Consider the following 25,114-nt stretch of genomic DNA (forward strand, 5'->3'; position numbering starts at 1 on the left):
TAACGTTGTTGAAGTAGGTCAACTGCGCTCTGTATGTGCGTAATGGAGGCTGAAGCATCAACCCAGCCAAAGTTTTTAAATCAGGGAACACTTTGCCAATTGAACTGATCAGAAGTCAGCACGACTTAAATGTTGTTTTTTTCTGATCGGAGGACATTATCCTTGTCTGCGCTCATTCTGCAGCAGTTATGCTGCAGCTACCGATCTGTCACTGCCAGTCTGTCAAAAGCAGTCAGAGGCTTCACGCATCAGTAACTCTTCAGCGCTCTATCATTGGTACATTCAGGTCTGAGGTGATATTGGATCCCCTCATGGGATTGAAAAATATTGATTTTGTCACCTGTATTATGCGCATAAAGTTGAAAAGCTTTGCGCATCCGGACCAAGATTAGTATTAGTATAAAGCCCAGATCCCACAACTCAGTGGTTTGCCTGGTGTGGTTCTTTCTTTTCTTTTTTGCAATCACTCCCTCTTCCTTTGGTTTTCATTAAACTGCATCCAAACATTGCTGCTTTTCAATTCATTTAAGGATGCACCACACTTATTTTCGACCATTTTACAAATGCCTTGTATTACAGCTCTGACCCAATTCTTGTTTCTTCATCAGGAGGTATTGAATGACATCCGGAGTGTTTGGAATGCTCACCGTATAAGGCCCTCAAAGAATAACAACGTGCCCTGTGGGATACCTGATGTCATGTACATGGCCCCTCACCTTTGGGGTGCAGAAGACTGTCTCGTTCCACTGACAGAAGATTTGACCTTGCGTAAAAATAGCTGCACTTTTGTTAGTTCAGTCCCATGTGATGTGCAAGTGTTTGATTTGTGCACAATAATAATGGAGGAATCAAGCTTGGAATTCCCATCTACCATGTCCCAGGCCCTTGATTTATATTTTCATCTCAGGGATACAGTTCATTCACAGTTATTTGAGGCTACTTAAATGGACACAAACATACAAATGTAGTACATTTTGTACTTCAGTACGTATTCCTACAGCTTAATGTACTTATTATTAAGTAATTATTTTTCTCCAGTGTGTACTTATCTTGTCTTTGTATCAAAATTATCAGAAAAGACTGTATAACATAATTTTCATTTTATCCATGTCAGTAAATTAACTCATCATGAAATGTTGCTTGCTCTTGGTAGCTACAAAGCGTGGAGTATTAAACTAAAATATGATACAGGTTAGAAAAAAATAAATCCTTTTGGGATTGAGTTAAACTTATCACACTGTTAAAGCATCAAAAGTTGTTCATAATAGTTTTTGGTACCAAAAATGTGTTCATTTCTAACAAAAACAAGAGCACCTTGGATAACAACCACATAGACTGGCAATATATCTAATGTTGTGATCAATTAGACAAGAAGACCAAGTAGGCTAAAGTGTAGAATCATAGTTGTGTCACCAATGCTCCAAATGTTTCTTGAGCCTATAATTTTGTTATTGTGGAATAGATTAAAGCAATCCCATGTTTGATAAAGAACGGCTTCTTTTCTTAAAAATCACAGCACGTGTATGACATTATAGAATGAGTAGTTAAATAACTTTCAGCGGTGTCATTAGACATGTTCATGTTTAAAGATGTATAGAATGTAACAGAGAGGACAAAGTTTTGTACAAATGAGAATGGTTTACTGGTGTCTTTCAAAATACACCATACTCAAAAACAGGTTGTATTTTGCATATAATAACAGGATAAAATAACAGTTATTTCTAAAATGTTATACAAACCTCTTTACAATGTAACCAATCTCTGTAATTGACAACTTTTCTTCTTAAACCCATTAGGAACATAAAGGTTCACATTCTTGTTTCTATTAAGATTTCTGCAAACATCTGAAATACTTTAATATAGAACATGCTTAATCAGTTGGAATATGGTATTTGTAATGGTGTTGTACTTATGTATGTATATACAGTAGACAGCACTCAGCAATCTTCCAGTTTGTAGAACTGTTACTGTATGCTATATTGGAAATATTTGTTACTCTTCCTGTAGTAAAAAAGTATTAGAATGTTAAAATTAGTCATTTATTTTGGCACTAACCAGAAACACAGTAACAATGTGTGCAGCAGGAACAGATGCACTTCTATGTTTAGTGTACGGATTCCTACCAGGTGAAGCACTGAAAATGTTATTTAAATATGTATATGTATTTTCAACTGGTGTTGTTTTGTGGTCTCATTCCCCAAGCAATTTGTTGCCTTATTTTGTCCCCAACACTCACTGCTGCTTCTGCAAAATCAGAGTGCTAAGTGCTGTCTACTACAGGTAACTCCACTTCAAAAAACCTGAACATTCCCTTTAGCTTACTATTTTAATTGGGGGGAGAAACTAAGAAAGCAATTACTGACCAGATGAAAAAAAAAAGGCTGCACATGAAAAAGGCACAACGGGCTACACTGTTAAGAGAACTTAACCACCCAGTCTATTGAACATTCACATTCATTCCTTCATGTTACTGTTAACTACACCCGTGTTTCTATGAACTGTTAGGGTGGAAAACCTAAAACGTGTAGGGCAGAGTGCCTTGAGGACCAAGGTTGGGTAACACTGACCTACACCACATCCATCACCCACATAGAGCTTGCGAGAATGCTGTTAAATTCACTGCGAAAGTCTGGATAGCTGTGATAACCAAGGGGCAGCTTTAGTACACATTCACATGTGTGGGATTGTGGTCTGCAGAGGAAATCTGTAGTTTCTATGAACTCAATTAATATGGCTTTATCCAACAGATTGGATCCTGTACAGAACCGCAGGAAAAGCTGAAGATAATTGAAATCAATTTCTCCAATGTGTCTTTTCAGGTAACGAGAAACTGTTGACTGGGCAGCTGTCATCTCCTCTGGAAAGATTAGAAGCTCCTTCACTGTTTTTACAGTCGGTTTTTTTTCTGCTATGAAATGATGCAGTCCTTCTGGTGGGAGTAAACCAGCTACAGAACCCACAACGGGACGCCAGCACTTGATTACAAACATTGGGGCCTGAATAAGTACTTTGTGTCCTATCTGTGCCAAAACAGGGAGCAGTGTGTCCTTGGTAGGAACCTGCTTGCACTCATGTGCATCAAGTACTTCCAGCAATTCATCTGTATCCACTGAATTGAAGTCATCCAAAGTCTTCAGGAGAACAGATCGCTCTTCTTGTGAGACGTACAAAAGAAAGGAATCTTTTAAACTACTGGTTGTCGAGCCGTACAATATCTCCTCCAGAAAGGGTATTGCAAGCTTCACTGGGAAGTAACCAGCTTGTTTCCACCCTACAACAAACACTCTAGCTATAGCCTGCCATTCTTCACACTGAAAGTCATGCCGGGTGAATGGGACTTTCACCTCAACTCCCAATGTGCAGCTGTCATAGAAATCTCTACAACTAAGCTGACCACTCATTATGTTTGTGTTTTGTTTTTGTTTTGTGGGGGTTTTTTTTGTTTTTTGTTTTTTTCTTGGTTTGTGTGTTTTGTTTTTTCTGTGTCTGTGTGGGGGTGTGGGCTTTGAAACTCTCCACATCTCTCTTGTACACTCAGGAACTGTTATCTTGTACTCCAGGGTTTGCTACTCGTATTATTAGATTGGACCCTTTCTTTTTTCTTTTTGTACACCCACTGGTACTCCTATAATTATGAGGTGGGAGTGTATGTTTCATATTGTTTTATGTTCTTCAAAAAGAAAACGGCATATTGTTCAATTTGTCTTTTGTAAAAATGGATGCAGAAACTTTAATAAAAATATCTGAGGAAAAAATATCACATTGATGAAAAAAAAAGAAAATAAAAAAGAAAATAATAAAAAAAAAGAAATCCATCCAAAATTCTGTCAGGCAGTCCCGCAAAACACCACTTCCTTCCCCCTGTTCAAGCTCTCCATTTGGTGACAACATTTTGATATTGACCTCAGATGAAATAATGTTTGAGTCCTTAAAGGCACTGATCAAATCAGTAAGACAATGACCTCTTCTAACAGTCAGTATTACGGGACAAGATCGTGGTTCAGGGGTTGCTTGGTCAGGAATATTGGCCTCTCCTGTCAGCCCCGGTGAGAGAGACAATGTGTGATGAGGTGGATCCGACTCTTTTTCTGTAAACAGTGTTTCAGGGTTTAGTTCAACCACACTAATATCCACCATGTTATCCCCACTAATAATAACAACTGCATCAGAATCTTCACTTTCACCTACATTCACCTACATTTGGCAGACCAAATGGTAATGTGTCATTCAGTTCCAAATATCCACTTATGGAAGCTCCATCATTAATTACAAAGTTTGATGGTTCTGAATTTATGTTTTCCACCAACAGATCATCAGCGGCCTGATTAGGTTCATTGCCAGTGAGATCTACCACAGAGGGCTGGGTTATTGCATGATCGGCCTCTACGTCTTGGGGATGCTGTTGTGTTTTCTTTCTGGTACACAGATAAAGTCGCAGAATTTTGACTTTACTTTGCTTATACAACTCATCAACTGTACTGGAAGCATCCACATGCATCTGTGAGCTCTCAATATGAGTTGAATAGTGTGAAAGACTTTTGGGTTTTTTTGAGGTGCCATTGGGGAAAAACAGATTTTCAGCCATAAGTTTGATATTTGACACTGTTTCATTTTTATCTACAGATAAATGCCTTGTTCCACCACCACTTACAGACTTCACCTGTTTGAACCCACCCTTCTCCTCATCAAAATCCATCCAGCCAACCTCAATTCGTCTCACTGTTCGTTTTGCATTTGTATTTTCTGCCCACTGAGACAATTTCTTTTTAGGAGGCATTCCCTCAGCTCCTGTCAGTCTATGTCGTAGCCTTGAGAGTATAGATTCTTTCCTGGATGGTGACGTCCGTGACAGTGTTGCTTGTCAGCAGAAGGCCACAGTGGAGACTCTATCGCCAACTTTGGGGATGTACTTTGCCAGGTCATTGTCTGTCATTAAGGGAATGACAGTTTCATCAATCTGAAAAATATAAATAACAAATTAATAAAATTGTCAATATTAAAAAAAAACAATGAATACATACAACTGCATATTTTAGAGTTGTTTTTTGCTATCTACTTTTGATAACAGATACTTTTGGTAATGTGGTACACATTTGTCCAACATAAGATGAACAAAAATTACTTTTAAAATTACTCTTTAAACATATCACGTCATTAATTAATGTCACTGATTAAACAAAAATATGAAATTCAATAAATATTTTTAGAATGTGCATAGCAAATTGTGGATTGCGGCTCTCCGTTCAAAAACAAACACACAGACACACACGCACGCACACAGCAACAGCTGCAGTGGCTTACATTCTCATCTTCAAGTTTCTTGATCACATCTTCTTCAGCTTTACGCTCTGTTAAGAATTCTCGCAGCCGAGACCTCTAAACCACATGAAAATGAAATAAGTATTTTTACACTCAGTTATAAATTTTATGTAGCAGATTTTTACATGATAGCCTACCTATAAAATCACTTTATCTATGGCAAATCAGAATTTGATAATGATTGTTTTATTACTTAGATATTATCTATGGTAATGAGGAATGGAGCGATCGTCTACTTGGAGTTTAAGTAGTTCAGCATGAGCAATGACAACCTGCATCAATACAAAATCATTCCGATCACTGTATGCTTTATTAGTTCCCTTGGCAACGTGATACCCGCAGTGAGCTACTGTAACTGCAAGGCATCATCATCATCATCCGGTGATGCATTGAAAGCTACGGCTCATTTAGCATGTATTACCTTAACAAGTGTGACTCACATGATGCTACTTTCAAAGGAGATGTTCAGCAAAAAAAAAGGCAATTTTAAGATGCTTTCCATCTAAAACTGTTATTATTGTCCAGACCAGATTAGTTGCACCAGCTAGTATGGTGATGTGGCCAGGGTAAAAGAGAGACACCTTCGTGACACAGAGAACTAAGGTTTTATGTTGAACATACCTCGTTTATTAGTATCCTTCAGCCTTGCTCTACTTTGAAAGTGTGCTGCGGGGCCGCCGCACGTCCTACAGTTAAAAATGAGTTTACGGCTACATATTAGCACAACAAAACAACGTGTAGTAACAACATGAGGATACAACATTTGAAACGTCAGCAGATACCCTTTAGAACATAGTAACAATATAGGTCTGAATAAATAACTGCCGAATTGCGGGATAACAATATGAAATAAATATAAAATATAATACACTCACCTTAAGGACATCACCAACAGCAAGGACTCCGTACTATGGCTGACGCAGGTTCTAGTGAATGTGCCCTGGGATGATATATATATATATATATATATATATATATATATATATATATATATATATATATATATATATATATATATATATATATATATATATCATCAAGTGTTTCGTGGCCACAAATAAGTATTTCGAGGGCACGTTATACCTATTTCGTGGCCTCGAAATGATATTTCGTGGCCACAATTTATTTATTTTTTGGACCATGTCATCAGAGGGGCTCCGTATGAATCAGCTGATTTTTCTCTTACAAATTTGTATAGATTAAAACTACTAAAAGTGAGTACTCCAGTAGTGTTCGCCCTCTTTGCCTGCTAATAGTCTAGCTCTGGTATCACCTAAAATATTTCTATTTATTTTTATTATTACTTTATTGTTTTATTGCTATTATTAATCATATTATCCACGCTGCTTCTGATTTTCTTGCATGAGCTTCTACTGTCGGTAGATGTCGCTGCCTCTCCTCCTCTCAGCTAAGTGTGTCAGCGTTACCGGGGGACAGGACAGGCGCATGTTTCCCTGCCTCTCGTGTTTTCCCTCATTCTGCTCTCCGCTATTCAAACCTCTGAGAGGGAAACCACACAGTCCCAGTCTGAACTCCACTCTCTCCACGCCGGTCGATCGCCAAAGTACTGGAAAATACCCCCGGGGAGCCACCTTTTTTCTTCTACTTTTTTTTTTTAAATCTTTTTTTCCTCCCTGCTTATAAGCACCGGGATACAGAACTGCAGCAGAGTGGCCGTGCTGGTTCCAGAGATGTCCTGCATGCGGAATATGGTGAGTGCCAGTTTGTTTTTCCCAATCTTGCCGTTATCTGCTTCCACTGCTGCGCATGCAGAGCTGCAGCTGGAAATTGTGTCAGTGCATGGTGCGTTGTGGTCAATGATGATCCAATAAATCAATCAATAAATAAAAACTTAAGACGTGAAAGGACCGCGCTTGATAAGCTTGCCTGTGCAGATTAAAGCCTTTAAAGTGACACAGTGTCGCTCTCCCAAAGTTTTTAGCTCCTAAATCAGGGTTAATCCTTACGGCTACCCAGCCGTCTGCAGTGCTTTCACCCTGTCAGTGAGTATGTTAAAGAGAAGGGGGGTTGGTGGACCCATATATTTTTGTTCTTTTTAGCCTTTAACTCTGGTCACTTTGCAGCTTTGGTGGTCTCCTGCACTTCTACTGTTGGGCCTGCACGGTTGTAAATGTTTGGCTCTCTGTTTGATGCCCAGGAGTTTGGGGACAAAAGCTGTTTCTCTGTGAGCGTCTGTGTTTGGATGGCGTGGGAGGGGGAAGGAGGTTGGTGCCTGTGGGGGGATGTCTTGGGGACTGCCAGGCTGTCGTCGTGGAGACCAGAGGCCACAGGTGACCTCTGACCCGAGAAGTCGCGGAGCGTTGCAGAAGGAGTCCTTTGACTGCCGTGGTTATGGGCGTATGCTGACGCAAGAGCAAGCGCACATCAGAGAGACAAGTGCAGGCTGTTGTTGGAGACTGCGCGCTAACCATTCCTGTAATTTAGGATTGGAGGTGATGGCGGGGTGATGCTGCTGTCTCTGCTGCTGTGAGATTGCGCTCGTCACTGCATGGCAATCACCCAGACAGCTTAAGTGCTGTTTAGGCTTCAAGTCGCCACATAAAAACACATTCCTCCATGTGATCACCCAGGAGATAAAATTCTGCAATCAGAGCTTTAACCTCTGTGTCTGTGACAGCAGATTGCTTTCATGTAGTTTGTTTTTTGTGTGTGTGCAGAAACTTGTTACGCCAATCAGTAAAGAGAAGTAATAATTTGATAACTATTTGAAGAATCTGCAGAGCAAATATAACGATCTCTCTTTTGTATCAGTGTAAAACTAATACCTTGGCTGTCACACTGTATATTGATTTAAGCTCAAATAATCCCAAATGATCATGTGCTCTCGATCTATTAAAGAAAAAAAAGGCTGTGACACTATTTATAGGCACATTGTACACTCTAGAATATTAAATCTAAGCTCTATGCGGGAGATTGTTGGATTTTTTTTAGGGCTTTTTATTTATTTCTTTTGACACAGTCAGTCTTTGGTGCTCTTCTCTCAGCAGAATCAGCCAAACAGCTGATGAGAGCTCCTCGTTCAGCTGTTTGAGCTCTGGGGGACTGATGCTCCCCCCCCGGTGAGTGTGCGTTTGTGAGTGTGCCTCTGTGTCTGTCTCCCTAAACCACAAGCAGCTGATGAAACACATATTCTGCTGACTATTTGGTGAGCGTAGTAAAGATTAGAGGATTGTGGTCCATCAATCAGACTGATGTTTAGTGGGCTCTCCCAGCTCTGCACTCTCATACTTTGCTTGTTTTAATGCAGGCACCAAAGGTGCAACTGAATGTCCTCCCCCCCAAATGTGCTCCATACGATGCAATATGCTGTTTATCTTGATATTATTTTGTGGCACAAAAGTGCACAGAAAGCCAATCATGTGTACTACACTCAAGCAGATGGTGGAATGGGGAGAGCACAGCAGTAATGGCACAGTCCTCCTCATGTGATATTTCCCCTCAGGCTAGCCACCTAATCAAACACTAATCAGCTCTCCTTCCACTCACTGGTTTTGCTCCGCCTCAGCGTTCCACAGATTTCCCCTTTCCTCCAACCTCTGTTCTACTTCTCCTGATCCCGAGCTTATCCCGTACCCTATTCTCCTTGTGCGTTTTGTGTGCGGTCATCCCCAAAACTCCATGTCTGATTGCACTAAGGTGAAAGTGTCATGTTCTTACACTCAACACTCCTCCCCTTCGCTCATCCCTCTCCCCGTGGCTTGGCCTGATCTGCACTCAAGGCCGTCTGTCACTGCAATTAAAGCCAGGCCAGGTTAAGAAAATCACTGCAGGACCTGGCCAAGCGTGCAGGGCTGCCAGCCTTTATTCTGCCATGGTTTGATTTAATGCTGTTTAGCTTTCGAACCCACCACAGTCAAGAGTAGTTTCTATCAGGAACTGTGTAAGTAACTGGCAGCAAGTTCTGTGTAATTTCTAACCAGTGTGTTAACCATGTGAACCACAATGCTTGCTGCATTAGCATGGCCCCTGTTCTCACTCACAGGTTACAAGTGCCCATACAGAGAACACACCCAAGTTAATCATTGGCCCCGAGTGGCAGGTGTTTCCTTATAGCTGGAGATTAATCTTTGGGAGTATTTTACCGTTCCTGCCACTTCCTCTTAACAGATTTTGAAACTTAAATGCAGCAAAGTCACAACTTCGCAAATTAAACCTGCAGAGCAGTGGTTGTGTCAGTTGGCTAACACTGATTCCGATTGTTTATCTATGAGGTAACATGGCTGCTATGCAGGTTTAATCCTAAAGTTGTCCAGCGCTATCTGCCAGAGATATTCTGAAAGTCCCCAACTTTCACACTTTCACATAAGTACTGCAAAGTACAGAACATCACAGATTCATGATGTATAACAGGTTTAAGTGTAAGTGTGAGTGAGCATGGGTGGATTTGGCATCATCGGGAGTTGGCTTGGTGGCCCACACTCATTTCTGTCAATCAAAATCAGTTTAACTGCCAGACTCACTTTTTGACATTTAATCCCTGCAAAAGTGTACTTTGCCCATTATTTGGTGGTATATAACTGACTGCGTGGTGAGTTGACCTCCCAACTGACTGCTTAACAATTACCTCATCCTCATGAGACAGACCGAACCCTTTGACCTTCAGAGGGGAAAGGTCTGAGAGTGTAGGAGGCCGGACAGACCCTTTTGTCTTTAAATGCCACCAACTCAGAAGGATGACGTGAATAGCTCCGCCGCTCACTCTGGCATCGCCTCATCCTGGGACTACACACTCGTTTATAGAACGCAACATTTTCCCGTGAGTCAAATGCAACCTGTTTACCTCATCTCAGCCTTATCGCTTGCTTGTGTTTTTATTGATCGGGCTTATCTCCCTGTGAGAAGCGCTCACACTCACCTCCTCCCTGTAGTTATCAGCAGCAGCGGTTACCTTCTGTGTGTGTCTGTTGCGTTGCGCTCAGCCCGTGTCTCCTATTTATTCTGAGGAATTGTAGTGTTGCAGAACAAAAGGCCATGAGTCAAAGCCCTCATCTGTGAGTGGGCATTGTTGTATTCATATCCGCGTGTACAAGTAGCGGTCGTCGAGGTAGCCGCGGCTCTGTTCTCTCCAACGGCATTTCAGTTTGCTGTCACATCGTGTGCTCTCAAAAGAAATCAACGTGGTGGTTTTAAAGGTTACAGTGAGCTTCCATGACCTCCTAGTGTCTCCCTTATGTCTCACAGGTAGTTAAGTGGATCAGCGGTGAAGACTTGTTGAGGCTGTATTTCTCTTTTTTTATTATGTCATTTAAAACCAGGAGCTTGTATGAAAGTATGAATATAGCCGCTGTAATGTCACCCAATGGTTAGTGAACTCCTGTTTTTATGGTTCGATTTTAGCTTTTTTAATTTTTGGAACCAGATATGTGGGGGCAGGAGGGTGAAGTGCTAAAGCTGTATTTGGCTTTTACACTTATTCACTCCCTGTATAGTGTTTGGAAGACCAAACACAAGCAGACAGCTATTGATATACACTCAGCAGGCACTTTATCAACTGCCCCTCATTGCAAATATCTAATGTAAATATCTAGCCAATCACATGGCAGCACCTCATTGTATTTAGGCATATAGACGTGGTCAAGACGACCTGCCGAAGTTTAAACCAAGCAGCAGAATGGGGAAGAAAGGTGATTTAAGTGACTTTGAATCTGGCGTGATTGGCTGAGTATTTTAAAAATTGTAGATCTACTGGGATTCCCCACAGAACCATCTCTGAGGAATTATCTGAAAAAGGGAAGATACCTAGGTAGTAGCAGATCTCTGGAGAAAATGTCTTGTTGAAATCAGAGGTCGGAGAACAATAGCAACAGTAACTCTAATTACTACTTATTACAACCGAGCTATGCAGAAGAGCATTTCTGAGTGCACAACACGTCAAACTTTGAAGCAGATGGGTCAGAGCAGCAGAAGACTGCACCAAACGCCACAGCTAAGAACGGAAAACTGAGGGTACAATTCGCACTAGGACACCAAAATTGCACAATAGAGAACTGGAACAAAGTTGCCTGGTCTGATGGGTCTCAATTTTTTACTGCAACGTTTTGATGGTGGAGTCAGAACGTGATCTGAATCAGCAGTCCCCAACCTTTTTTGCGCCACGGACCGGTTTAATGTCAGAAAATATTTTCACAGACCGTCCAAATAAATGCAACAAAATAAAATGATACGACCAAGACAAAAACTGTGGTATTTTGCAAATATAATAAGAAACGCAAATTCCCTGTGTAAATGTTTAACTTTATTAGCAGCGTCCTCCTGAAAACCGCCAACAACATCTACCCCTTAATGCATTCTGGCCGCTATAGTAACGTGTAACTATTTCTTTTAAAATGAGCCGTACAACTACAACACGAGAAAAGACCCAGGGAAACTGAGTCAATGATAAAAAACCCTGAAAAATCATAAAATTTTACACCCGAGCCGCCCTCAACTCTCGCGGCCCGATACCAAACGACTCAAGGACCGGTACCGGTCCGTGGCCCGGGGGTTGGGGACTGCTGATGTAAACAACATGAAAGCATGCCACAAAGCTCAGATCATCTCAAACTAGTTTCTTGAACATGACAATGAGATCACTGTACTCAGTTGGCCTCCACAGTCAGCAGACCTCAATCCAATAGAGCGACATTGTGGATGTGCAGCCAACAAACAAACTGCATGTCCTCTCAATATTGACCAAAATCTCTGAGGAATGTTTCCAGCACCTTGTTCAATCTGTGAATGAAGAATTAAGGCATCACTGAAGGCAAAAGGAGGTCCAACATTATTCCATTTAATATTGCTTCACGATTGCGTACCAGCTTTTCATAATTATTTCACTCTGTAAACCAAATATTGAAGGATATGGAGCCCTTATTGTTTTTAATTTTAAGTTTCGTTTAATTTAACATAACAAAGACTTTGAGGTCTAACATGTGTAATCTGTACACACATAACTTCTTTTATAATATAGCCAACTAAACAAGCAAGGCTGAAATTGTGTTATAAAATGCTTCTATTCCCTTTCTTCTTTATTGTTTTATTGATACATTCAACAACAAAAGAAAGTGACTACAAGAAACGTTAGAGACGGGTCATGGATAAAAAAAAAAATCATGGACATTCTTACACCTATATATACCTATATACCTATATATATATATATATATATATATATTATGGCAGCTGGATAGCGTAGTGGTTAAACTACACGCCTTTGGAACAGAGGATCGCAAGTTCGATTCCTGCCTGGGGCGTCTGTATCCAGTAAGGGTCCTAAGGCTAGACCCCCTATGCTAAGCAAGCCTACCGCAGACATGAGCGAGACAGATAAATATGAAGGCATGCCGGCTCGGACGTCGCCCGGATCAACAAGGTCCGCGTCAGGTGTTGAGGAACCAGGGCACCCTGACGAAAAGTGGGCTACTGGAACAAGAAGGCATCGGTGGGCAAGGGACGAAAACAGTGCGTTGTTGGAATGCTACTACGCAAGTAACCCCGGCGGAAGGGGCTACATGAATAGGATGAGGGACCTATGGATTCTTCGATACCCAACATCCACAATGACGGCGAAACAACTAGTAGCTCAGTGTTCCAACATTCGAAAGAAGGGACTGCTCTCACAGCTAGAGATTGACGAGGTACAACACAAATGCTACGGCAAGGAGGAGTCAGGACGCCAGGTCAGGGGGGAGATATCATCACCCCCACCCGAGATTGGGTACATAGCCCCAAGTGCGATAGGAGAAGGATCGTTGAGTGCGAGAGGAACTGACCTGAAAAATAGGATCATGGCCAAGCTTGAAACCTGGATCCCCCATAGCCGGTTACCAAGATTACGTGAAGTACCCTCAGAAGGTCTGCTAGATGATGTTAATGCAGCACTACGGGCAATACCCTGCACGGTATGTACCACCGGCAGATAGAGGAGGTGGCTGATATCCAGAAATCCTACCAGTGGCTGGACAAAGCTGGACTGAAAGACAGCACAGAGGCACTAATCATGGCAGCACAAGAACAAGCTCTGAGTACAAGATCCATAGAGGCTGGGGTCTATCACACCAGGCAAGACCCCAGGTGCAGGCTGTGTAAAGATGCCCCAGAGACAATCCAGCACATAACAGCAGGGTGCAAGATGCTAGCAGGCAAGGCATACATGGAACGCCATAACCAAGTGGCCGGCATAGTGTACAGGAACATCTGTGCCGAGTATAACCTAGAAGTCCCGAGGTCAAAATGGGAGATGCCCCCAAGGGTGGTGGAGAATGACCGAGCTAAGATCCTGTGGGACTTCCAGATACAGACGGACAAAATGGTGGTGGCTAACCAACCGGACATAGTGGTGGTAGACAAACAGAAGAAGACGGCCGTAGTGATCGATGTAGCGGTTCCGAATGACAGCAATATCAGGAAGAAGGAACACGAGAAGCTGGAGAAATACCAAGGGCTCAGAGAAGAGCTCGAGAGGATGTGGAGGGTGAAGGTAACGGTGGTCCCCGTGGTAATCGGAGCACTAGGTGCGGTGACTCCCAAGCTAGGCGAGTGGCTCCAGCAGATCCCGGGAACAACATCGGAGATCTCTGTCCAGAAGAGCGCAGTCCTGGGAACAGCTAAGATACTGCGCAGGACCCTCAAGCTCCCAGGCCTCTGGTAGAGGACCCGAGCTTGAAGGATAAACCGCCCGCAGGGGCGTGCTGGGTGTTTTTATATCTCTTTGATACCATCCGACTACAAAGAGAGGGAAGGTAGTCAGAACTGAGGGGATTGAACTACCAGAAGGCAACATTGCAGACATAGAGGACAGTTACAAGTACCTGGGGATCCCGCAGGCGAATGGGAACCATGAAGAGGCCGCTAGAAAAGCTGCAACCACCAAGTACCTGCAGAGAGTCAGGCAAGTCCTGAGGAGTCAGCTGAATGGTAAGAACAAGATCCGGGCCATCAACACGTACGCCCTGCCCGTGATCAGGTACCCTGCTGGGGTAATAGGCTGGCCAAAGGAGGAGATAGAAGCCACTGACATAAAGACAAGAAAGCTCCTTACCATGCATGGAGGGTTTCACCCCAAGTCCAGCACCCTGAGGCTGTACGCTAAGCGGAAGGAGGGGGGCCGGGGACTGGTGAGTGTCAGCACCACAGTCCAGGATGAGACAACGAACATCCAAGAATACATTGGGAAGATGGCCCCAACTGACCGAGTGCTCAGTGAATACCTCAGGCAGCAGAAACCCAAGAAAGAGGAGGGAGACGAGGAACCATCATGGAAGGACAGGCCCCTGCACGGTATGTACCACCGGCAGATAGAGGAGGTGGCTGATATCCAGAAATCCTACCAGTGGCTGGACAAAGCTGGACTGAAAGACAGCACAGAGGCACTAATCATGGCAGCACAAGAACAAGCTCTGAGCACAAGATCCATAGAGGCTGGGGTCTATCACACCAGGCAAGACCCCAGGTGCAGGCTGTGTAAAGATGCCCCAGAGACAATCCAGCACATAACAGCAGGGTGCAAGATGCTAGCAGGCAAGGCATACATGGAACGCCATAACCAAGTGGCCGGCATAGTGTACAGGAACATCTGTGCCGAGTATAACCTGGAAGTCCCAAGGTCAAAATGGGAGATGCCCCCAAGGGTGGTGGAGAATGACCGAGCTAAGATCCTGTGGGACTTCCAGATACAGACGGACAAAATGGTGGTGGCTAACCAACCGGACATAGTGGTGGTAGACAAACAGAAGAAGACGGCCGTAGTGATCGATGTAGCGGTTCCGAATGACAGCAATATCAGGAAGAAGGAACACGAGAAGCTGGAGAAATACCAAGGGCTCAGAGAAGAGCTCGAGAGGATGTGGAGGGTGAAGGTAACGGTGGTCCCCGTGGTAATCGGAGCACTAGGTGCGGTGACTCCCAAGCTAGGCGAGTGGCTCCAGCAGATCCCGGGAACAACATCGGAGATCTCTGTCCAGAAGAGCGCAGTCCTGGGAACAGCTAAGATACTGCGCAGGACCCTCAAGCTCCCAGGCCTCTGGTAGAGGACCCGAGCTTGAAGGATAAAACCGCCCGCATGGGCGTGCTGGGTGTTTTTTTTTTTTTTTTATATATACATACACATATATATATATATATATATATATATATATATATATATATATATATATATATATATATACACCTAACCTCAAGTGGCTACACTGTTGCATTGGCTTCATTTTTTATCCCAGCAGTTGCCGCATGCTTGAAACAGGGAAGAGTCGGTAATACAGCCCTGCCAAAAGCTTATATTTTGGTACAAATTAAAGAAATGAGACATTGTGTGCCAGCGCGTGAGCTTTACAGGAGCTGGTGAGTGGATTATGTGACCTTCGGACAGAACCAGAATAATGGTTTCCTGTTTTTTACGCTAAGCTAACTGAATGCTGTGTATGTTTGCTGTACAGATCTGAGACTGGCATCGGTGTTGTCATCTAACAGTCTAACACTTGTGACTCTTCAGTTTTTAAAGTTGCGTTAACTAATCGCATTAACATCTCCCGATCCTTACAGACAGAGTTGCAAAATTTGTTTACAAGAGCTAACTCCTGTGTGGCAGACACAGTAAGCTCCGGTCTAAAACAGGATAATGGTATTTCTCAAGAACCAGACAGCCAGCATACCTCCCATAGCACTTTCCAGTGATGACATTGTCCAGAAGAGATAAGCCAGAGGAAATGAGTCTAGCTGACAATGAGTTTGTTGTTTAGTTGATTGGTCATACAGGTACAGTAACTGTAAGCAGGCTCTGACACGTTCCTATCTTCTCTTCTTTGTCTCCTCTCCTTCTGCAATGCTTGCTGCCAATCACATGGATGCACCGCCTTCATTTTTTAGGATCCTCCATCTCTTACTTTGTTTTTCTTTCTTTTCTTTTTCTTCTTTTTGGTTGAACTTCTCTATCAGCCAGCTGGGAGTGACTGCCTTTGAAATCTGAGGCCCTCTGGGGGCCCACACATACAGTAATGACAGGGGTACTGGAGCACCTGCTCAGGTTTTGGGCTGGGCTGTCCAGCTTTGATGGGGTTAGGCCCTCCTTTCATTTTACTGCTGATTTTCTTCAGATTACTCTCAGCAGGCCAAGGGGCACCATAAAACATCATACTCCACTGGAATGCCTTTAATAGTTTGCCAGTCTCAACATAGTGCATCCCTGGCTGGCAAGGTGCTTTTATGAGCTGAGATTCTTGTGTGCCCACCCGTTGGTCCGGATACCCACCTCAGCTCATTGGCCCACATCGGATGGTGAGGACAGAAGAAAGGAGCCACTCTCTCCTGGTTACAGAGCAGAGAACAATGTCTTCTCTCTTCTTCCTTCTCAGATCCCAGCATCTTTAGTTTGAGATGTGTAACTTGATATGGTGTCGAACCCGTCCAGTAACTTAGCCTCTCAGGAAGGGAGACGTACACTCAGACTCTTGTCCAGACAGTCCACTCAGACTCATCCCCCTCCGCATGCCCTCATTTTCCACTTCTTCCTCATTCCCATCTTCCTCTTATTTTCTTTTCATACATTCATCCTTCTTTCCCCATTTATGCTGTCTGCTTTGTAACCTAAGTCAAATCCCTCCTGATTGTCTTATTATCCTCGAGCAAACAGACGCACTGCGTTGCCGTTGTCCAGTGAAGCTGGGAGTTTTATTTAAGGTCTGCATTGAAGGCTTCAAAGCGTTTTCACATGCAGGGGCTTTTGTTTCTGGAACTGGAAGAACCAGTCTGACCACACTGGCCTTTGAGAGGGCTCACAGTGCACAAAGAAGTGAGCAGGAGGGAAGGGTGTAGTGTAACTAGGAACATACAGAGCTCGCTTAGCTTAGTCCAAAATGTTGATATGGGCCCAAACCATCTGTTTAGACCAGTGTAAAGTCTTCCTGCAGGTCAGTGGCTGAAGCAGTTTCCTCTTTATCCACGCACCTCCCAGCTGCCATCGCAGGCTGGGAAACACGAGTCATGTGATGTCATCATCAGTAGCGAGGGTGACAGAGAGAAACAGGGCGTGCATGGGATCAGGAGCAGAGAAGTGAAGTTTCAGGTGGACAAACACAGGTAAACAAGTGTTTTTTCCTTCTACATTTCCTACTATTTAAAGACACTCTTAGTGTAAAAAAGTTAACTTTGCCTCTCTGTTCACCTCATGTCTGCTTATGATTTGGGTTTAGATTTGTTTACAATGTTCCTTTTATAAAAGTGAAAGTACCTCAATTCTGGTTTCAGCTCAAAGATCCGTGTATCTACTAGCATTTAATACGCAGCCCCGATTTCTCCAGGGAAAACTTGACTAATTTGCATGCCGGTAACCTTAAAATGCTCTCTAATGCACTGAGATTTAAGGCAGCGCTGTCAAAGAGCAGCCTAAGCTACAGAGAGAAGAGGGAAGCATCCTGATTGTTAATCACTTTTCCCACGAGGAATTCTTGTTTGCAGTGAAGCTGATTTGGAATTAGCTAACTTTATAACTGAATCTTTTCCCTACGGGGATGTGACGTCACTCGGAGCAGCAGAATCAGCCTTCCAGCTTGGAAGTGATGTGCTAATTAACGGTTAATTATTGAATGGTCCAGAATGAAGCCGTACGGTCCTCAAATAATAATAAACGGGGGTACTTGCCTTCCAGCGAGCGTTGCATTGAGAGCTCATTAATAATATCACGCTTTCTTTTTCTGTTATATCTGAATTATCTCTGGTCTGATGGTCTATTTGTGTCTCTGGAATTCCCCCTGAGGTCTATTCATGAATTCTGTACCCAGGCTGAGCAATTAGATTTAATTTAACTGACTGTGTTCTCCAGTCAATTAAATTAAATCTAATTGTTTTTGAGATTTTTTTATTTTTGCAACAGCAATCAAAACAAAACAACCTCATCTAGGTGATATTTCGCATATCATAGTTTTTCTTGCGGCTTTTGTTGTTAGTGTAAACTCTCTACAGTAAACTTATGACCTCATTTGGCTGAATAAGGTGTTTTCCATTAGCACTCAATTCATTTACAGGGAAACTTCAGCCAGGAAGCGGGGGGGACACTGATCTTCTGACTGGGCATCGGCCTTCGTCAGCATCAGTGTTTACTACCCGACATCATCCCTCTTCAGTTCTCTCTCTCTCTGGTGCAAATGAGATCAGAAGGATTTGCTGGGATGTGATCGGCAGAGCAGTTTCACCTGCACACGGGTCACTCCACGTGTGCCTGTTAGCTTCTGAGTCCAAACCAATTTTTAGCTGCGGTGCATCCGTTTTCCCATGTTGATTGTGCCGAGTGTGTGGCCTAACATCCAGGGCGTCCCGATGGATGCTTGCACACTCTTTGCAGCTGTTAAGTGGAATTGATTCAGGTGTAGGTCGATGTGGGAACCACTCAATTTCCATCGATGTAATCACAGAACAGTGACTCCTGCGTGAACCGCTCCAGGAAACAAAGAAGCCACAGTGAGTCTCTGCTCACCCCTCCTTACTGTAAAGAATTTAATAAAAAGCCTTTATCAGCTCAGTTTAACATTATGTTACCTGCAGCCTATGATTATGTGGCTGAATAATCAGTCACTGAGTTGTTGTTGTTGGGCTGCCGTTACCAGGTTCTCATGGGAATAAAGTTACTTTTGATAACAGATTAAAAATGTCCCAAAGCCCTCAAAGTCCTCCAGCAGGGGAAACGGACAACATCAGCCACATCAGAGCTCCACGTGTTAAGTAACGGCGTGGCACATTTAATCATTACCCAGTGAGAAATGTAAGGAATGTGGGTTTGTTTCCTCACACTGCTCTCGGTGGACTTATGCTCTGCGCTGAACATGGCTCTGCTGATAGCAGCAGTTGGCAAACACTATACAGGCTTTACCTGTTATCCACAGAAACCAAGCAGAACTTGAACTGGATTCAGAATCAAGTGTAATAAATATCATGCCGTTGTTACAAATGCCAGCGAAGGTGAGTAAAGAAATATTTTAGCATGTTGCTGGTTTTATAGCTGTTGGTTTTCTTTTTAAAATACGGAAAATACAGAAAAAAAATCTATATTTTCCTTTTACAGAATGCCGGACATGCATTTTCTCAGCATGTCAGGCATCATAAACTGCATATTAATACAAAATTATCACGCAGATTAGATTTAAGTATGAAAGTAAGAAAATTATAATCCAGCGCCAAATTGTGTCATTCTTGGTTAGTTGAAATTGCACAAGCTAAAGAGTAAACGATGCGAAATGCTGACCAGTTCATGAGCAGCGAACCTTATATTTAGAAGGCAAAAAGTGAGAAATGAACCATGAAAATCACCATAATAAGTTTATCTTGATAGATAAAATGAAAAAACAGCATAACAATGGCACGTGTCATCAGGAGCTTGCTCGGTGAGGCACTGTTGGGTTTCCCTTTATAAAGTCAGATATCTTTGAGGTTATTGTTCAGTACAAATGAAACTGCACTGAATTGAACAGCTTCAGTTCTTCGTGGCTTTTATTCTCTATTCCTCTAAAGCGCTGCTGTAGGGTGGGAGCAGCATTCTCCCCCATATTTCTGCACTCTGTGTTTTGATGATGGCGGTGGAGAGCGCTGACTAACACATCCAACACGTCCAAATTCTCCCATAAAATGTTCAGTTTGGTGTAAATCTGGACTGTAAAAGTCAAAAGCATATTATTAGAACAAAGAGCAACTCTCTTCTCTGTATTGATTTGAAGTGACCTGCCTCCTACCAACAAAGAAGAGCTGCTGCTGGATCCTATCACTGAAGGGGTCAAGGATTCAGTTTTTCCTCCGTAGTGCATCGCCTAAAAAAGGCTTTCTCTGTATATTATTGGTTTCAGGAAAATAAGATTTCTCTCCCTCTGTTTTTTTGTCCTTTTTTTGTTTTTACACCATTTCAAAAAACAATTCTCTAGTAAATCTTAGCATTTTTAATGAGTTCGGCTACCAAAAAAATAGCAGCGCTCTTTAGTGTGCTACATTCTTTATTTTCATATCCTCCACGTGTGTCATTTTCATATTTCAGACCTTAGCTAAAAAGTTGCTTTAAAAACAACACCTACAATCAGCAAAATTTCTTGGCAACTCTTTGATTCCTGATTAGCGTCAAATTCTTTTCCCATCATAGAGTTGTCAGTAAACTCCGGACTTCTGATTGCTAAACCTGATACTGCTGTAATTGCAAACTATGATGCATTTCACGTGGGAGAAGAAATCCCGACTGTTGTAGCAACAAGTACTGTAATAGGAAGGGCTTATGGCGCGGCTGCCCCTCTGTTGGTCTTCCATGGTCTCTTGTGTTCTGGGGGCCTCTGGATGTCTGGAGTTTTGATCTCCTCCATACCCGCTTCACACCCTGGAGGACGGGGCTGAGGCCCCCCCACACTCCCTAGCAGATCATTACATGGAGAAACCTTTGGAATGCAAGCATGCTGATCCACACAGGTATGCACATATGGGTATTCACAGACGCGGACTAAAGCTTTCTTGGCTGCTGCCTCAAAGCACACTGTGCGCTGTCTATCTTGCGTGCTGCACAATATCGTTTATTACTTAGTAAATACTGATATCTATGACTAGCTAGTTTATTGTGATGGTGCTTTGTTTTCTCTATTATTATGTTGCTCTTTGTTGTTTGCTGTCTCCTCTGTTTGTTTGTTTGTTTGTTTGTTTGTTTTTCTCCATACAGGTGACCCAGGAGTTTTTTTTTTTTTTTTTTTTTGTCTCTCTTCCCCCCCCTTCTCACCGTCTCTTCTCCCCTTTGGTTTTCTTTCTTTCTCTCCCCCTCTCTCTCTCATTCATTCCCCCTGTCCTATTTATTAAAAAAAAAAAAAAAAAAAAAAAAAAAATGACAAAGGATGAACTGAAGCTCTGCCATCACGTAATGTCGCATACTGCTGTTTCTGATGTCATTTAGAGAAAAAAAAAAAAAAAAAAAAAAAAAAAAAAAAAAAGGAAGGGCTTATGGAACAATACGTTGTTTAGTTTGTTCAGAGATTAAGGCCTTCATCTCGGCTCCCACGCTACTATCTAACTCATCGTCTCTTGTGGCTGAAGAGCAGTTTTTGTTTTGAATAGCGGACCCACATGTTTTTCTAAAGCTTCGTTTAAAGCGTCTTGTGGAACTAGTCGTGTCGTCCTGTATCATTTCTATTTTTTATTAGATGCAAGCCAAAGCCTGAGTCAGAATTTGTACAGTTATATTTGTAAACATATGGAAATGCTAACAATTTAGCACCATCAGAAATCCAATAGGAACGTGTAAGTTATGGGAAAAGATGGAATAGCAACAGCCCCATCCTGTATGTCATACAGCTTATATCATCATCAGCTATTTACATTGATTGTTATACATTTCTTTTATGTTGTTTGCGAGCCTTGATCTACCTGTAAGTCATAATCATACTCATTTGAGCAGTGTTTAAAAGCGACACGTTTACACAGACACTAAAAGAGGAAACAACTTTGAACACGTTAACCTTCCCATTAATATCAATAAAATCAACTGATTGTAAGGATAAAAATAAAGATGGAAATGACCACAAACGCAAAACAATACTTTAACCCTTTAAAGCCTGAACTATGAAATAATTTTAAAAAAAGTTTTACACATAATTAATATTTTTTTTTTGAAATAATTAAATATTCCATCCATCCTCTTTAGATTGTCCTCATCAGGGTCACAGAGGGGCTGGATGTTGATGATCTGGTGCGACATGCAGTTGCTCTGTGGGATGGATAAGCATGTATGCTTTGTGGAAGTGTGATCTGTAAAGGAGTGAAAGGGGCAACCTAAAACAACAGTGAGGTCAGCTGCTCCACACAGCTGTGTATCTACACCTCAGCAGAACAAATCCACACAATCATAACTTCCCTAATCCTAAAACACCTATAAATATTTTTTTTGTCCTCGTAAGGGAGGGTCCCCGAAACATGAGTCATATCAGGACTAGACGAACGTAGACAAACCCACATGTAGAGGTTGAACTTATAACCTCACAGATGGAGCAACGCAGGCATTTGTCCAAACAAACTTGTGCAATTCTTTTCACACTGCAAATTGATCATATTTTAACAAAACCTGCTCTTATTACTGAGTCACAGTTACATAAAAACCACAGAAGGGATGTTGGTGCATAAATTCCCCCCATAAATAACACAAATAATACCCATGGCGCTGTGAGAGCAGGTGCCTGCGAGGGCTCTCCCTTGTGCTGTCTTGCCAAATCAAACTGATTTATGTAACATCAGTCAGCTACAGATCAATATGGTGCAGCCGGTCAATCCAGATAACACCAACATGGCTGCTGTGGTCATTGGATTCTTTGCAGAAATACTGCGAAGTCAACAGAGGCATTATAGCCAAAGCACACTGTGCAGGCCTGCGTCGATAGGCAAACTGATGCAAAGTGAGGAAACCCACATCAGCCTGAGAGGAAGTCATCACCTGATTTACTGAAAGGCAGACGCAGCCAGTCAGATCACAAACGTTAGACTTCTGTATCGAGCTGAAGCTCTCTTAAGAGTAATCCTGCAGGTTTCTTTAAAAAAAAAAAAAACCCTGCTGAACTTTGAGTCTCACGTAAGTTTCGTGGTTTTCTTTTCTGGGTCAGTAATTGTTGATCCAGCTGTGGAAATTATTAGTTCGAGGTCTCATCTACTCAGGGATCAGAGCGATTAAGTTGCCAGCTCACATCCACTGACAACATCAATTTTGAGAGTAAAAGGAAAACAAGATGAATGATATGCATGTCAGGATTTTGTAATAAATATATGTGACATGCCACATGCAGCTGATACTGGTACTGGTGCTCAGTGGCTTCTGTTTTTATGTGAAGAGCATTTTTCTACCATATTAGTTTCTCTTCACTGGCTAAATTGAATCTAAAAGAGGTATTGAGACCTTGAGGTATTTCAAGTAAAGCACTGCACCACATGAAAGTACATAAAAGATGTGGTGTTGAAACTTACAAATCCACTGTTTCGCACACTATGTGTTTCAACCATTACCAAAGAACAGCTGCAGAAAGCACTTTAAAATCAGATGATTCTTTTGGATGAACCCTCTACAAGTGACTGCCTGAAATCTGGAACCCACAGGCGTCACCCATTCTTCCGTTTCCTCCCTTGAGATGCTCTGCCAGGCCTTTACAGCAGCCACCTTCAGTTGCTGCTTGTTTGTGGGTCTCTCAGCCTTCAATTTTGTGTGTAATAACTGAAAAGCATGCTCTTCTGAGCTGAGATCAGGTGACAGACTTGTCCATTGATAATGTCAGATTGCTTTGCCTTGAGTCTTGCAACATTTGTCTGAATCTGAGCAGAGCGTATGGCCCTGTGCACTTCAGTCAGCAGTGACATCACCAATAAACACCAGTGACCAGGGTCCACAGGCAGACATGTGTGCACATGCAGTAACATTTATCCTGCCACATTTGACAGATAACACCATGTGTTTTGGTTTCATCTGTTCAAATACTTTTTTAAAGCAGGTTCTTTCAGGTTATTTCTGGCAAAGTCTTATCTGGTCCTCTCACTCTTGAGTGTAAGCAGTGGTTTGCGCCTCGTCTAAACCCTCTCTGTCTCTTGATTGTAGACTTTGACAATGATACATTTTAGTTGTCTCCTGTGGTCGTCCAGGTCTTTTGGTGTTGCTGAGCAGGCCAGTGCATTCCTACCTTTTAAGAATGCATCAGACTGTTGATTTGGTTATTCCTAGTGTTCCTAGTGTTATTTTGCTTCTCCAGCCTAATAATGGCCTCCATCACTCGCACTGTCTGAGGCTGAAATGCAACAGTGAAAGACCTAAACTGCAAATTCAACACTCTGAATCAGCTTTAGATATGCTGCTGCTTGTGAAATAATAAGGCAACAGGCCTCACTTTGCCATAAAACCGCTTATCAGTTAGTTGTCCATTAATTTTTAGTCTGAAAATTGGCAACTGTGTATACAAGTGGCTTTAATTCCTAGACAGTCAATGCAAAACTGTTGCTAAAGCCTTTGATTTACGACTAAAAGTCTTCACTTCAATCACATATTGATTGTTTGACTTCAAAACTGCTGCGGTGGCAAAATTATAAAGTTGTGGGGCGTTTTTTTCCAAACAAATTTGGGATCTAAGCGCATGGTGGAAACTTGCCATCACACAGTACGCCAGTCCTAAATCATACCCTACGTAATCATTCATTTTCCTCTAAATGAAACTATAATTTACAAAATGGATATCATGCTGTAACCAGTGATTAAGACCATAAGCTCAGTAGGAAAGTGTTTGCCGAGGTCATAAATCAAGCGAGATTCTAACAATTTCTTTCTTGTAGGTTTCTATACAGTCAAACTTCAATTTTAAGGCAGAGGAGCCTCCTTTTAAAACACAGGTGCTAATAGACACATTGGCTTTGCAGCTTTTCAGACCCCATAGGTACAGTTTATGAATTAAAATCAAACAACAGCCACTGATATCATTAAAAATAATTCCCCTCTCGCCACTGCGGGTGGTCTGTCCTTCAAGCTCGGGTCCTCTACCAGAGGCCTGTGAGGTTGAGGGTCCTGCACAGTATCTTAGCTGTTCCTAGGACAGCACTCTTCTGAACAGACATCTCGAATGTTGTTCCTGGGATCTGCTGGAGCCACTCGTCTAGCCTGGGAGCCACCGCACCTAGTGCTCCGATTACCACTGGGACCACTGTTATCTTCACTTTCCACACTTCTTAAGCTCTTCTCTGAGCCCTTGGTACTTCTCCAGCTTCTCATGTTCCTTCTTCCTGATGTTGCTGTCATTCGGTATCACTACGTCTATCACCACGGCCGTCT

The 25,114-nt window shown here is 42.5% G+C and overlaps 1 protein-coding gene across 2 annotated transcripts in view; it reads left to right on the forward strand.

Moving 5' to 3' along the window:
- Positions 1–6,812: 6,812 nt before the first annotated feature.
- The window catches only part of n4bp3 (NEDD4 binding protein 3), a 34,761-nt gene continuing 16,459 nt past the window's right edge, over positions 6,813–25,114 (forward strand). Inside the window, exon 1 of one of the 2 annotated variants that reach the window (XM_085369568.1) lies at positions 6,813–7,031. The gene's annotated coding sequence lies outside the window, so the exon portion shown is untranslated. Of the gene's footprint in view, positions 7,032–18,845; positions 19,267–25,114 lie in introns of those variants that run through there. The other variant, XM_085369576.1, reaches the window with a different exon arrangement.

Source organism: Diplotaxodon limnothrissa, linkage group LG2 (genome assembly GCF_057381915.1).
Source record: "Diplotaxodon limnothrissa isolate DT_005_m linkage group LG2, D_limnothrissa_male_GT1.1, whole genome shotgun sequence".
Taxonomy (NCBI): Eukaryota; Metazoa; Chordata; class Actinopteri; order Cichliformes; family Cichlidae; genus Diplotaxodon; species Diplotaxodon limnothrissa.